Genomic DNA, 16,840 nt, shown 5'->3' on the forward strand with positions numbered 1-16,840 from the left:
TTGGTTTCTTCAGCGGCACGGTGGCGATGCAAGGGAATTCTTCCTGCATGGCGGTGTTGCGTCAGAAACGGATGCGAATGCATCATGCTTCTTTAGTTGCTTCTCTTTTCTCAGCTCCCAGCAGCAGGAATAACCTCCAGAGGCCCAACACAGAAACAGGCGGTAAACAGACAGAATATCGAGTTGTTTATGTCGACATGCACTAATATCGAGTGCAAAATATCGTGATACAAAAATATCAGCAAGTATCGTGGTCAAGAATATCGAGTCTAAGGTAAGTAATATCATTTTCAACAATATCAAAGTCATTAATATCGTTTGCATAAATATAGTTGTTAAAAGTATCGTTGTTGTAGTTAGTGTTATGTATTTTAGTATGTATTTTAAATGTATGTGTTCTATTTTTTTGTCTAAGTATTGCATTTGTTTTTTGATATATGTGTTACATTTTATGAAGTAAGTAAAAAATGTGTAAGTAAAGTAAATTTAGCGTTTTAGTTCCGTAGCGGGTTGTGGGTTTATAGGGGAATAGGGTGGGAAGCAATTTAATTATAATAAATGTATTAATAATTTTTAGAAGTTATTAATTTGTTTTAAATTAAATTTTGCGTTTCAGTTCCATAGCGGGTTATGGATTTATAGGGCAATATGTTTTTATTAATTAATATTTATGCTTTTAATATTTTATATTGTTGATTGTGGTAATTGGTAATTATTAATAATTATTTGGTAATTATGTTAATTGTGTATTTTTTTAGGAGTGGGTGTTCGGTTTATAGGTGAGTAGGGTGGGAAGTAATTTAAATATAATTAATTAATTCATATGTTTTATTAATTATTATTTATGTATTGAATATTTTATATTGTTAATTGTGGAAATTAATTTATTAGAAATTATTAATTAATTGGTTATTAATTAGTTCTTAATTAGGAGCGGGTTGTGAGTTGATAACGGAGTAGGGTGAGAAGTAATTTAATTTTAATATATTTTTTAATATTTTTATATAATATTTATTTAATGTTATTTTATAGTGTTAATTATATGAATGTATTTAATATTAATTGTTTTTAATATGCTTGTTACTTGTTATTAATTCATTGTTAAATAATTATGTTAATTGTGTCATGTTTTACGACATTGGTGGTGTCATTTATAGGGAAATATGGTGGAAGGTACATTATTTTTAATTAATTAATTGTTGGTTAATTAATGCTAATTAATTAAATATTAAATATGCTAATTGTGGAATAATTTTGATGTGTGAGTTTTGGGGTTTATAGTTGTAAATGTTGGGTAGAACTTTCAAAAAAATTAATTCATGATTTGTTGTTAATTGTTATTTGTTTATTAATGTAAAATTACTTATGGAAATTGTGTAAATATTTCTAGGTGTGTGTTTTGGTGTTTATTGGGGTAGAGGATGGAAAGTAATCTAGTTTAAATAAATTAATCATTAGTTGACCATTAATATTCATTTATTAATTGATAAATATTTTTGGAAATTGTTTTGTTTTTCTTTTGTTTGGGGATTTAGGTTCAATAGCTGTTATATTTGGTTTTATCCCCTTTGCTATCCAACACTTTCCCTACTGTTGCACCTGCTGGAGTGGGAATAGTAATTGTATCCCCTCCGCTATCCAACACTTTCCCTACTGTTGCACTCTCTGGAGTGGGAGTGGTAAGTTTTTATCCCATCCACTATCCATAAATTTCCCTACTGTTGCACTTGCTGGAGTGGGAATAGTAAATTATTCCCCTCCGCTATCCAACACTTTCCCTACTGTTGCACTCTAGGGAGTGGGAATAGTAACTGTTATCCCCTCCGCTATCCAACATTTTCCCTACTGTTGCACTCATTGGAGTGGGAATAATAAATTATACCCCTCCACTATCCAACACTTTCCCTACTGTTGCACCTGCTGGAGTGGGAACAGTAATTGTATCCCCTCCGCTATCCAACACTTTCCCTACTGTTGCACTTGCTGGAGTGGGAATAGTAAATTATTCCCCTCCGCTATCCAACACTTTCCCTACTGTTGCACTCTAGGGAGTGAGAATAGTAAATGTTATCCCCTCCGCTATCCAACATTTTCCCTACTGTTGCACTCATTGGAGTGGGAATAATACATTATTCCCCTCCGCAATCCAACACTTTCCCTACTGTTGCACCTGCTGGAGTGTGAACAGTAATTGTATCCCCTCCGCTATCCAACACTTTCCCTACTGTTGCACTCTCTGGAGTCGGAATAGTACGTTTTTATCCCCTCCACTATCCATCATTTTCCCTATTGTTGTACTTGCTGGAGGGGGAATAGTAAATGATTTCCCTCCGCTATCCAACATTTTCCCTACTGTTACATTTGCTGGAGTGGGAATAGTAATTTTTACCCATACGCTATCCAACACTTATCCTACTGTTTCACTCTCTAGAGTGGGAATAGTAATTTTTACCCCTCCGCTATCCACCACTTTCCCTACTGTTGCACTCTCTGGAGTGGAAATAGTAAATTATTCCCCTCCGCTATCCAACACTTTCCCTACTGTTGTACTAGCTGGAGTGGGATTAGTAAATTATTCCCCTCCGCTATCCAACACTTTCCCTACTGTTGCACTCATTGGAGTGAGTATAGTAAATTATTCCCCTCCGCTATCCAACACTTTCCCTACTGTTGCACTCCCTGGAGTGGTAATAGTAATTTTATCCCCTCCCCTATCCACATTTTCCCTATTGTTGCACTTAATGTAGTGTAAAATCTAGTTACAAAAAATGTTTATTTTAATTTATTAAATATATATATAATCATATATGTATATAATATATAAATGTATATATGTATATTCTATTTTTATTTTTGTGTAACAAGTGTATGTATGTATGTATATATATATATATATATATATATATATATATATATATTGATCATTTTTAATATGGTTCTAACATTTTATAATTTATTAAAATAAATATTTATTAATAATATTAAGTGCATATATATAATATTTTATATATGTATGTTTAATTTATTTTTACATATTTATTACTTATAATTTTTAACATTTTCTAATAATTCTAAATATGTTTTGTTTAATTACATATTATTTAATTTATTTTACATTATTTCTAATACATTTAAAAAAGCGATATTTTTAACAACAATATATCTTTCTTGATATTTTACTATAAAGATAGGATGTTGATATTTTTGACAACGATATTTATGTCCCTATATTTTGGTAACACAATATTTGTGTATTCGATATTCTGTCAGTGATTTGGAACAGACACCTCTGTGCAGGTCGGAACTCCCAGCAAGAAAGTTCAGGGGAGCTGGTGGTGAAGTCTTTGTGGTCCTGAGACTTCAGAACAGGAGGGAAGCTCTACTTCAAGCCCTTGGAGATCTTCTTCAAGCAAAATACACAGGAAACACCAAAGTCTTTGTCCTCTCCTTGGCAGAAACAGCCACTGCAGGCCAACCCCAGACAGCACACAGTAAAGGGGCAGTACATCTCCTTCAGCTTTCCCAGCTCTCTCTTTGGCAGAGGCTCCTCTTGATCCCAGAAGTATTCTAAAGTTCAGGGGTCTGGGACCAATATTTATACTCAATTTCTCTTTGTTCTCTTATGGTAGAGAGGCTCTGTGCTCAGTCAAAACCAGTTCTGTCCTCTCTGGTCCAGCTTCCTGGTAGGAGGTGGAGACAGCATTGTGAAAGGCAGACCAGGCCCATTTGGGTGCATGGAAATCTCCTCCCATTACTCTACATGGGGCCCAGTTATATTCAGCCCAGCCCTGACTCATCTGGGAAAGGCAGGACAGACCTCAAACCCTCAGTGGCTGTCTACATTGAATGCACACCCCCAGCCCCTGTCGCTCCAAAGCCAGACAGTCTATCCACAAACCAGCAGAAGAACACAGGATGGCTAAGGAAGAAGATACCCACTTTCTAAAAGTGGTATTTTCAAACACACATTATAAAAATCATCTTTACTAAAAGATGCATTTTTATATTTTGAGTTCAGGCATACTATACTCCATCTTTCTATCTTGTCCCAATGGGAAGGTATACTTATACAATGTTATAAATAATCTCCCATTCGATACTACGGGACAGATAGCCTTTCAATAGTGAAAAACGAAATACACTGTTGTTCACTATCGGGACATGTCTCACACACCAGTACATGTCCTACCTTTCACATACACTGTACCCTGCCCATAGAGGTACCCTGGACCTACCTGAGGGGTGCCTTATATGAAAGGAAAGGGAAGGTTAGGGCCTGGCAATTCGGTGCTCTGGCCAGGTCGAAATAGCAGTGAAAACTGCATGCAGACACTGCAGTGGCAGGTCTGAGAACCTTTTGCAAGGCTGCTTGTGTGGTTGGCATAATCAGTGCTTCAGGCCCACTAGCAACATTTGATTTACAGGCCCTAGGCACACACAGTGAACTGTACTAGGGACTTAGTAGTAAATCAAATAAGCCAATTTTGGAAACACCAATCCATAATAACAATTTACACAGAGAGCATATGCACTTTAGCACTGAACAGCAGTGGTAAAGTGCCCAGAGTCCTAACACCAACAAAAACAGGGTCAAAAACAGAAGGCCCAAAAACAAAGGGGTCCATTAGGATGGCGGATGGGCTTTGCCCGCCCGCCACCCTAGCGGCAATCTGAACCGCCCGCCTAAAGGGGCGGGGGTCCCGACATCACAATTATGATGCGCCCGCCACAGTGGCGGGCGCATTTCACGATTTAACATTGTGGCGGGCAGTGCTCACTGCACCGCCCACCACAATGTTAAAAAAAAAAACGCCTTTGCACAATAGAAGCGGCAGGCACCGCTCGGTGCCTGCCTCTTCTATTATGCAAAGGCAGGGTGGTACCACAGGTACCCCCCTGTGTGCCACCCCCCTTTGGCCTTCACTCTGGGGCCCACAGGGGGCCGCCAGAGTGAACACCGCCTGCCTCTCCGTGGCGGCATTGCCGCCACGGAAATGCATTGAAGTTTGCCCATTGTAATATGGCAGACACCGCCACCATATTACTCGTTGTCCACCCCGGCCGCAAGGCGACTGGGGCGGAAAACAGGCGGACGGTGTTTTGCACCGCCGCGGTCCCCCCCGCCTTTGTAATATGGCGGGGGGGAATGGGCAGTGGATGTCGTGCGGATTGCCTCCGCCAGGCCGGCGGTGGCCCCCGCCAGCCTGGCGGAGGCAATCCGCACGACATCCTAATGGACCGCAAAATGTTTAAACCCACTGGAAAAGCCAGGTCTAACACAACGCCCTTCCAGCCTAAAGCCAGAGTAGACTAATCAATACCTTGATGGGCTTCCCTGCTCGGGGCAAAAGAACCTAGACCTGGCACACAACAGCGGGGCATGTTCTGGTTCTACTCCTTACTGGACCTAGTTGGATCCCTCTGTCCATACGCTCTGGGCCTACTAAGCTAACCCATCGGGAACCCTTTTTCTCACCTGGGGACCCCATCTGTGCAGCACCTAACCGTAGCTTGCTCGTAGGTGTGCCCCTGCAGGCAGATGGTACCCACAAGGCCAACACAGTGGTGTGGCCCAGTCAACCCCTGGGGTGTGACACCTGCCCCCCCCCAGGTGCCACTCTGCCCACCAGGATAGCATGCCACAGTGGCTACTGACAACTGTCAATGCTGAGAGCCAGGCCCGGACCATTCATGGTTCTCTAACACCTGTGGTGTCAGAGAGTGGGGGCGGTAGCCCCTGGTGCCTGCCACCTTATTTCCACTCTCCCTCCTGTCAGGTCAGGGATGACATCCTGACACTGATCCACCAGGACAGGGTCTGTACCCTGAGACTGGACAGGAGACAGGGTGGGCTCTCCCACACCCTGTCCTCCTTCCTGGGGCTCTGTACCCTCCCACCTGGAGTGGTTCCCTCAGACTCCAGAATTGTCAGGGCACCTGTGGCAGGTGTTTGCACATTTCTCTCACCAGTTCAGGGGTGCTACACTGCAACTGGTATAGCAGCCTAGGGTGTGTAACCTGAGGCTGAACAAGGGACTGGGGTGGGCTCACCCACAACCTGTCCTCCTTCCTGGGGCTCTGCACCCTCCCACCTGGAGCGTTACCCCCAGACTCTAGAATTATCAGGGGACCTGTGGCAGGTGTCCTGCACAATTCACCCACAAGTTCAGGTGTGCTATTGTGCAACTGGTATCCCAGCCTACGGTCTGTACCCTTAGGCTGGGAAGGGGTGAGCGGTGAGGCTCCCGCTCCCCGCCCCCTCCCCCCCCTTTGGGGCCCTGTACCCTCCCACCTGGAGCGGTGCCCCCAGAAGACAATTTGGGAGGGGCACTGTCAGCAGCCTCCAAGCCAAGGGGGACACCCTGAATCTGGCCCTCCAACCCAGGGTCTGTACTTCCAAGCCAGGACTTCCGGGGAGTACACCAAACCCTTCCAGGGAAACACACTTCCCATGAGATGTGCAAGAGTCTGCCTGGCGCAGATCTCCAGCTTCTTGTCCACCTGACAGAGCATGAAAACTGCCCAGGCCAGAAGTGGCCTCACCAGGGTCAGTCCTGGGGTGCTCTGACCTCCGAGCTGGCAACCCCTCACCCACTGGTCCCTGTGTCCCCTCACACTTTTCTGTTGACTCATGCACTCTCCCAACTAGGGAGGTGCTGCCAGATGCCAAATCTGGTGGGACACTGGTTACAGCTGCATCCCACAGCTCAACTGACACCTTGGGATCTCTCTCAGGGGTTGGCATCCCGTTTCAGACAAGGCCCCCTCCTGATGTTCCCTCATGGCACAAACCAGGCCTTGAGACTGGGTTTGGGGCACCTCGAGACACAGTCCACTGCCACTCCTTATCTTCTGAGACAGGACATCGGACCAAGTGAACCTCCGTTTTATCCTGTGAATATAGAAAACGTAGGGCAATTATCCAAACCTCTTTCCTTTCTTATGAAACCAATGTCAAACTCAAAAAGCAAAAGTGTGCAAAATATGATAAAAAAAGTGTTAAAGAAAAGCAGAAAAAAAGAGAAAAACAAGCAGTACTAAGAAACCACTTGATCTGTGGAGTAACTTTGCATGAGCAGTTCATTTATTACACAAGCTAATATGCACATTCTACCTATACACAAGCTAATCTACACATTCTACCTATATAACAATTCTTTATGAGAAACAGCTCATTTCAACCCGATCGTTGAGATCCCCTAGGCTCATTGTACCTAAACATTTTATCCAAAAGGTCTCTCTCTGAAGTAACCGTTTATTCATGTCTAAACCTGGGTTATCTGGTACAATCTCTATGATATGAAATCTAAGTTGGGCTATTGTATGATGTTTGTCAGACCAGTGTGTTGCTAATTAAGAGGTTATGTTTTTATTGTGTATTCTGCTTTTGTGCTCAGAAATTCGCGCTCTGTTTTGCCTATGTAAAGTAGGCCACAAGGGCACTTAACTGCATAGATGACATTATTTGTGCACAGGTCCGGGTGGATCAAGGATTGGATTAGTGCCCCCAGCCTGGTGGCTAGGATTTTTCCCAGGACCTTGGTTTCATAATTAAGGAGTGAAATAGGCCTGTAGGAGCTGCACAAATTCTGCGGTTTGCCAGGCTTATGTATCCCCACTATCGTTACAGATCTAAGATCCTTCGGAAGTATCCCATCCTGCTTGGCCTTGTTAAACATTTTTAACATATATGGAGCTACCCTTCCCGACACACACCCGAACGCCTCCACTGGAAACCCATTGGGACCCGGCACCTTGCCGGCCTGCAATTCTCCCATAGCAGCCTCCACCTCCTCCACCGTAATGTCGGACTCCAGGATATCCCTATCCTCAGGATCTAGTGTAGGTAGATGGATACCTTGCAAGAATTTGTCACATTCCCATTCCGGTCGCTCAGTGTGCGGCTGATAGATAGCCTCATAATATTGCGCAAACGCCTCTGCAATGCCTCGTCTAGTGTTCGGATCCCAGGCACCCAATTACGGTCTATGTAATGCTTCTCAAGCCAGGCTATCATCTTATTAGCTTTATCCCGCAAGTCATAAACGGCCGCTGCGTGGCGATAGCGCGCAATTTCGCCTGGTCGGACATGACGTCTTTCAGTTCTTTTTCTTTAAATCGCAGCTTGTGCCTTAGTTCCTTCTCCTGCTCCTGTGTCTCCCCCTCGCGCTCTCTAAGGTGTGGAACTCTGCTTCCAGTTGATCAATTTGCGCATGTTTTTCCTTTCGTCGTTTCCCCATCTCGGCCTGTACAAAATCCCTGGCCACAGTTTTATAAGCCACCCAGAGGGTACACTGAGATCTAGCGGACCCCACATTCTCCTCAAAATATTGATCCACTCGCTCCCTGAAGTGCTCCTGAAGCTCCTGGTCCTTAAACAGGAATATATCCAGCCTGGGGGGAGTAGACCAGTCCCTCTCGGGACCCCCTAGCTGCACCTCCACCGAGGAATGATCGGATATACCTCTGGCTTTATGACAACTATTATGAAAAAGGCCCATCTGTCCCACCTGCGTGAAAAGGTAATCCAACCTGTGTAGTGTAGTTCCTATTATCCCAATAGGCTCTGCGCATTGGAATAATACCTTCAATAGTATAGGCCTAGACCAGACGTTAACTAGGTCTACTACTGTCGATATTAGACTTAAAGTTTTGGGTTTGCCAGCTAGCTCAGAGTTCACTAGAAACTTTCTCGAATAGGCAAGGAGGAGTTGAACCTCCCTGGATAGACAAGAAGGGATTTAGTTTCTGACAACCATAGAACATGACAACTTTGCTCTCCCCTAATCAAGAGTGTATCTCTAGAGTCGTGTGAAAACAAAAGACGACTTATTTTACTCAGTCAGTACGTGCATTCTTAGTCTCACCAGATTGTAGAGAAAAGGAAGAGACGGGCGTGTTCAATAAAAGATGTTATTTATTGATCAGTCTCTTTTCTCATATAAGAGAAATGGATCGATATTATTGCAATACTTATGGTTAAGTAAAGTGCATACATTAAAAGCAGAAGTATAAAATAATACTGTAAAAACATTGATATGGTTTCTAAGCCATATGATGGTTTAAAATGAATAAAATGAATACATACACATATACATTTGACTAATCGTACTCAACTGGTGTTTCTAACTACGCCTACCCCGTGTACCTGACCTAAGCCTAATACGTGGGCGGGAATAGAAAGTTACAGTTTAAGTTAAGTTTGTTTTGCCAAGTGACTGACTAAAGAATTCTCTGCGAGGGGTTATTCAGTTCTGTACCTGGAATCTAGGATGAATGAGGGATGGTATCTCTCGTCTCTGGTCTCGATATTCCAGGCTGCCTGCGAGGGCTACCCGGAAGCGCCGGAGCTGGATTTCTCGGCAGGAGAAAAGGCAGCTTCTCGTTCTCAGCGCGTCAGGAAGGCGGGGCTGCGCCAGCGGGGTCTGCTCTGCTCTGGGCTTCGGCAAGTCTGGCTGCTCCGATCTCGTCACCACCGCGTGTGTTTGCATAGGGCAATATCGGTAATATTTATGCCTTTAAGGTGCCGAGATTGACGTAAGGATGGACATAGATACGTCAATAAGGATGTCATACGACCTGGTCGTTAGCACATTCTTTTGCTGAAGTTCTCGGTGAAATCAAAACAATGGCCGCAGGGTTTTTCCCAGGTCTGTCATAGGTTTGATTTGTTTTGAGAACTCCGTATGCCTTATCAGGGGCTGGAGGAATATCGCTTGTCTAATTAGATGGCAAGCGTTATGACCTAATCAGATAACACGTTCCTGTGCCGTAGTGTGGCTTTATCAGATAACGGTTCCTGCATCATGGGGGTTTTCTGCCTCATGGGATGGCTGCTAGTTAACTTGTTAACCAGAATAGGGTCAGGAATAGGGGGATCGATACAGAACCTATAGGAATACATCGCACCCACTCCACGCTAACTATGGACATATTTACGAATCTATGCATAGTAAAACATACTGTAGGGTATCGTGTATACCTTACCACCCCAAAATACATAAATGCATTTTGAAATTATCAAATATACGGAAAAAACAGTCACATGTAATATATGCACTCAAGCTGTAGAATAATGCTAAAGTAATCACGCATATCTATACATCATCACTAGTTTGTATATGAGAATTTACACATGAAATGGCTCTTAATACAGAAAAAAAATGTTCGAGACCATTCCATCACAGAGTAAAATAATTATGAACATATCAGCGGGCAGCTAATGTCTATAAAGTATCTTAAAAATAGAAACCTTAGTTCTCTAAGAATAGTTCTTACTTTAAGCAGAAGATAAGTGTCCCGAAAAATATGTAGAAATATTTTGGGGCTGCTGAAAAAAATTGCTGTCCGTGAACTGGAGGGAAAATTGTTCATGGTATTTTGCTATTCTAGTTGAAGGCCAAATTCAGGGAACGCCGTGTGCGAGCTTGCTCAAAAGTCTCTATTTCTGCTCTGGTGAGAACATCATATCATTTAGACTCTCGAAAAAGTTGTCAACAGCTTCCTGGGAGAGTTCCACTAACTCGGAAAAAGGTGTAACCATGCATTCGTGCGCATGATTGTCTCCATTGACGTTTTGATTTGTGTCGCTGACAGAAGGTCGTACCTGATCAATGCTGCTTTCATCTTGAACTTCACTACCCCTTAATCGTAGTGGTGAAGCCTCCACGAATGCCGTCATCAGGATTGGTAGCCGTTGAGGGCAGCACAAAGCATGAGCCTTTATCGGACTCAACAATGTTTCTGCATCCATAGGCGCATCTGATTGTAGCGTCAGACAGGTGTCTAACACGCATTCTTCTCCGCATAGCAAGCACCTTAATACAGGTAAAACACATCGATGCCACATTGGTCGAAATGAAAGAAACCAAGTCATGTTCAGGTCTCTAAGCCGGGATAGTCCCAGGATTTTTGATATCCGGTCCCGGTATCCAATGGCTAGGATTGTTTCTTCCCTTGTCGCAGGTGTTTTGTCTGTGACATGGTTTGCCATAACGAAATATAAGGACTAAGAATAGGATTCCTGCAATTAGTCCCAAAATGAGGGGAAGTCCGCCAAAAATCGAATGGACGAAGTCTGGAAAAATACCCAGTATGGCTTTGAATGGTGTTAATGCCATCGAAAATACTGTCTTAAATACTTTTGAGACTCCACTGGTATCAGAAATATTTAAGATTTCATTCAGGATTTCTGCGAAATGTATGGGGGAATTAGTTGATAATAAGGAGTGAATCTCTGCAGTCGTCCTTGCGACTAGGAGATCATACGTTTCTTTTGATGACGTGAGTCTGGTCGGCGTCTGAAGAAGCACTGTTTTCATTCTGCTTAAAGTATCTATTCGAATAGAAGTAATTTTCAAGTTGGGCCATGCCCTTGCCTCCCTGTCTGGAAGGGAGCTGGGGAACAATAAGCGTCCACAGCACTTGACCTTCGCAGTCGTAGTTACGAGATAAGGAGTCCCGGGCATAAGACTACAGCATCTGCGATCTACAATTAGAATGTAACTCCCATTATAGAGTCTTTGAAAGAATGGTTCTATCTCTGTTGCAGGTGCGCCTAGCTGGTGACATGAAAGGTTATTTGAGTTCCCTTCACAGGCTCCATGCAAACTAATTCCATTACACAGAAGTGTACCGCTTAGTGACATTGCACAATTATTGCCACTAAGAAACACTTTCTGTCCTTTATTACTGACACATGCATGTGAATAGGGCAGGTTCCATGTTGTTTTAATGTACCCCTTTCCCAATTTTTCGTACATGCCAGCCTGTATATATTTTTGGCAGTATTGAAACCTGAAGGTTGATATTGGAATATTAATTATCCCATGTATTATCCATTCACTGACAGGTCGTTCTGACATTGTCACTGGTAATCTCTCAAGTTTCTCAATGCTCAGGATTGTATAATCAGCACCCTTTTGTGCCATACTGATTTGTTTATCAGTAAGGTTAAAGATATTGAATAGTGACGTCGTGTTGATTAAACGCCAAGGCACATAGCCTGAACGCAGATTTTGTAACGTCCAGCCAAGCTGTACAATAGAACGCAATTGAGACTGGCCGTGTTGTAACAACAGTAAGTCTTGCGATAATATGTCGATTGCTGAAGACACAATGCTGTCCAGAGAAAAAATTCTGGAGGACAGAGTCATTAACCCATTGTCCACTACAGAAAGTGATTTTTCCAAATTAATACGGTCAATTTCCCGTATACTTTCTGCTGTCTCAATTTGAGTAACCTTCCAGGCCTCGTTGTATGCTGCATATACAGAGGCTGCTATGAAACGTTTCTGACGCTGTTTGCGCGGTCCCATAATGAAATCACGCAGGTCAGCACCATCAGTAAGTAAAGTTAGGTGTTGCTTAATTTCTGCCAGTGTGGAAGTTTGTAGCCACTGAAGGCATAATTTGCCCACACTGTATGTGGTTATTATCCCTGGGTGTTGTCTTTGGGAATATCTAGGGTCTGGCCTGGTCATTTTGAACCCCTGTGTTTTGTTCAGGAATCTATCTTGACAGTTATTAGTATCTGTGGGCCAGATCAACCACTTTTTCCAATCAGGATGTGTTCTGTTTTGGTTTAATACATAATTTACGTCTATCTCCTCATCTGTAGAGCTATTGCTGTTCATTGTTGGTTTTGGAATAGACGGTTTATTTAAGTCTTTGATTTTGGCTAAGCCAAGACAGGTGGTTTGTTGAACAGTGTCATTTAAAAATAGAATTTGTTCTGGGATCATGCAGGCTCTAAACAAAGATTCTATACCTTGTACTTGCCATTCTTTCGTACCCCAAACACTTTTTACTTCAACATTTTTGTCCCAATAATCAAAACCAAAAGTATTCATTTGTTCAAGGAATGAGTCTGAATATATCAATTTCGTGTTTGTTATCATGGTCTTTGTCCCTGTCTTATTTGACAATTTGAAATAAAATGTTTCGGCATTACTTGTGTTAAAACCTGAAAAGTATGAATATTTGTCATAAACGGTTCTTGAGCTTCCTTTTGGGGGGGTTGCACAATGTTCCCATTGATTATAATTTAAAACATTTCTAGGTTGTGCAGATCTATGTAGAAAATGGTTACCATAGTGGTTATAACAGTACATACTATCATAATTTGTCGAACCCTGCAAATAATCATGTTTGGTAAATTTAGCAGACATTACTAAGTCAGACATCATGTTATTTATACTTTCAAAGTCCCAATCATCAGCAAATGAGCTCGGTTTTACAAAGTCACTCAACGAGATCTTAATTTGGTGTGGATATTTCAGAATTTCAACCGGACCATAAATTTCGTAGTCAGTATTGTCCCATGCTACCCCACCTGGTATAGGATTGGCTGTGAAGTTGACTGAAGAAAGTTCTCTTTTCTCGACGTGTGAAGATGTGTGTGGTTTGAGGATCAAGTTGATTTTCTGACTTGCTGTGTCCATTTTAGCATATTTTCCCTCAATGAAGCGTCCCAAAGTTAGTACCATGATGAGCCAAAGTATGAGGATAAATGCACCAAAACCCACCCAAAATTCAATCCATGGAGAAATTAGATATGTTTCTTTCAGTTGTTTCAAAAGTACTTTAACTTTATCTTTAAAGGTTTTTGTTGATGGCTGTGTTTTTGTTTCAGTGAAGCCTTCAGAGGAATCATCGAAGTTTATGAAGTAGCCAGATACAGTTCTGTCAATTGTTCCGATTGCTTCAGGATTACTGTTTCTTGCATAGTCGTTTGTTACTTCATTATAGATTGGTGTGTCTCTGCTAAATGTTTTTATTTGGGTTTTCAGAGGTCTAAGTTCCATTGCATTGTTGCATAGTCCTTGTTGTAGTTCTGTAGGCGTTTCGAATGTGATTAGCCTCTTAGATTGAACCTCTGTGTTAGTAGCAAATCTTGGTGTTCTACTACTTCTCGGGAGTCCACTTGGCCTACTGTTTGTTATCGGCCACATAATTGTGGTTTTACCAGGTCGATGGATACAACTCGGTTCTCCTTTTTACCAGCAAGCGGCGGTAGTACAACTGATCTTGTCCCGTTGATAGACAAGACAGGAACTGCTTTTCTGTAAGAAGGCCCAAATTCCTTCTTTACCGCGATCTTTTCCCTGACTAGATCCCCGACTTTTGGAATCCAGACAGGTCTTGCTGGGACAGGTGGTGGTTCTTCAGTGGTTGTTGGCTGCTGTTTCAACTTTATGTTGCTCAGGTCTTTTCTTGTTTCGTTTAAGTCCTGCAAAATAGCCAAACGATCTTTGATATCAAAGCTTTTTTCCTTCACCACTGAAGTCTGACTGTCGAGGTCTAAGACTAACATCCTAGTTCCAAACAATAATTCGTACGGACTGAATCCCTTCAGAGAATTTCTTGGCAAGTTATTTAGACTACGTTGGACACTTATTAGATGTTTGACCCACCCAGCTCCCGAACCTAATACCTTTGCCGTTATCGATTGCTTTATGTCACGGTTTTTTCTTTCAACAATTCCGTTCCCCTCAGGGTGAAATGGACAAGAGTACTGCAATGTAACGCCCATGCTGACCATGGCCTCCTTATAAGCTCTAGAGCTAAAAGCAGGACCATGGTCCGAATGCAGCATGCCAATTGCGTATGTGCCGATAAAGACTCGCAAATCTTTTATTACAGTTCTGGCGTCAGCCGTTCGCTGGGGCCACATCCATATGAATCTCGTGCATGAGTCCACTGCAACCAAGATATATTTATAGTTACCATCCCTTTGTAAGGGACCACAGTGGTCTAGGTAAACACAGGCTAATGGTTTATCCGAGATTAGAAGGGGCGTCTGCGCTGGACGTCTCACCGTTGATACTTTCATTCTTTGACATATTTCACATTCTAAAACATAGTTCCTTGTTTGTCTTCTCATTTGTGGCCACCAGTATCTCTGTTTTAATAATGATACTGTGGCTGAGACGCCAGCATGTATAGAAGCAAGCCCTTCGTGTGCCGCTATTATCAGTCCTAACCTATGTTCCATGTTTGGAATTGCCCTATCCCCCACTCCAGGGATTCGAGCAAAAGGAACATTGTTTGCATCAGTTCTGTATGAGTATTTTACTGGAAAGCCTTTCGGGAGTGTTTCTATCGAATCCTTTTCTGTAGCGCTGACAGCCTGTAATATTTCGCTGTCTATTTTTGTTTTTGACCGTGCGATGGCCGCTACGGAAGCCGTTTGCACAGCTGCCTTCGCGGCCTCATCAGCCAATGAATTCCCTGCAACGTGAACGCCATCACGTTGATGACTCAGCGTATGTATCACGTGAGTCTTTGGTAGTTCTTTTTGTAATAGAACTACTTGTTCCCACAGCGTCTTATGCTTGATTGTGCCTCCTTTTGCATCCTTAAAACCATTCTGAAGCCAGATCTGCAAGTATTCATTGTAAGATTGAACGCAATAATACGAATCGCACACTATGAGTGTGGGGAATTCTCGATCGGTATTTTCAAGCGCCATCTTAAACGCCAGTAGTTCAGCTCGCTGAGCTGTACAATCTCCTAGAGATTGTGTCTTAGTAATAGCCGGTTTGAATTTTCCTTCGTGCCAGCGACCTTTAACAATCGCGCACGCAGCACTGTAAGCTTGTTTACCCCCTACTGCGGGTTGTGCTGATCCGTCTGTATATATTATACAGCCGTAATGTTCTAGAGGCAGAATTTCGGTCGGCGGAGGACATTCAAATTCATATTGGAGAAATTCTTGTGTTTTTAAGTTAGAATCAAATTCGTATGCCACGTCTGTTGCAGCAAGAGAATTAGCCCATTGTATCCATCTCGGATGGAGCGCTTTAGCATTTGGAATGCTTGCTTTTGTTACAGCCTCCAGGGCTGGTATCGGTGTCACGATTATTATTCGTTTACCTTGTGCCAGGGCTCGTTCTTTTGCTATAGCTGTCTGTGTTGCAGTTAGAATTTTTTCCGTTGGGCTGAATGTCATTTCAGCTTTAGTGTACAAGTGTGATTTGAATGCAATTGGTACCTTTTCTCCCTCATTAGAGGTCAGGTATGTGAATCCGCATCTTCCTGGGATGACTCGAATCACAAGATTGCGTGTGTTATCACGTGTTTCTAATTTTGTTTTAATTAACATGTCTGTTTGTAAGGATCTCAAAATTTCTGTGTGTATTTGAGTCCAATTGGTTCTTTTAAAATCTGGTTTTATTAGATCATAAAGGGGTTTGACCCTTTCTGCGTAATTTGCAATGTATGTTCTTCCGAAATTTAGGAAGCCTAGAATTGATTGTAGGTTTTTTAGTGTTCTAGGTGCTTGGAGTACGGCACATTTCTCTAGGAAATTGTCAGCCAGGCTTTTGCCTTCACTTGATAATTCATATCCTAAGAACAGGACTGTTAGATGGGCAATTCTGGATTTTTTAAAGTTGAATTTGTAACCCTCTGCTGCGAACCCAAGTATTATGGTGTTCACTCTCTTCAAGTGAGTATCCAAGTCATCATCTGTTAGGTATATGTCGTCGACATAAGATAATGCTTCGTCATCATATGTTTGTAGTAACTCTGTTACTCTCGCTGAGAATACCCCTGGGCTATTCTTGTACCCCTGGGCTAACCGACAGAATTGTTTTTGAGTGCCATTTATTGAGAACGCAGACAAATATCTGCTCTCTGGTGCTATGTTTTGACAAAAGAATCCATTAGAGATGTCTAATGTTGTTTTGTATTTTTTGCGCACTATGTTATTCATTAGTGCAGCACTATGCGAGTTTTGTACTGCAAAAGTTTTGCAACATGAGTTAAGGTGTCGGTAATCCAAAACTAGACGATATGAATTGTCTGGTTTGGAGACCGGAAACAAAGGGTTGTTCAT

General features: G+C 42.4%; 1 protein-coding gene across 3 annotated transcripts in view; it reads right to left on the bottom strand.

Annotated features, from left to right (window-relative positions):
- The window catches only part of BLNK (B cell linker), an 849,614-nt gene that overhangs the window by 666,589 nt on the left and 166,185 nt on the right, over positions 1-16,840 (bottom strand). The window lies entirely within an intron of this gene.

Source organism: Lissotriton helveticus, chromosome 5_1 (assembly GCF_964261635.1).
Source record: "Lissotriton helveticus chromosome 5_1, aLisHel1.1, whole genome shotgun sequence".
NCBI classification, from domain to species: Eukaryota; Metazoa; Chordata; class Amphibia; order Caudata; family Salamandridae; genus Lissotriton; species Lissotriton helveticus.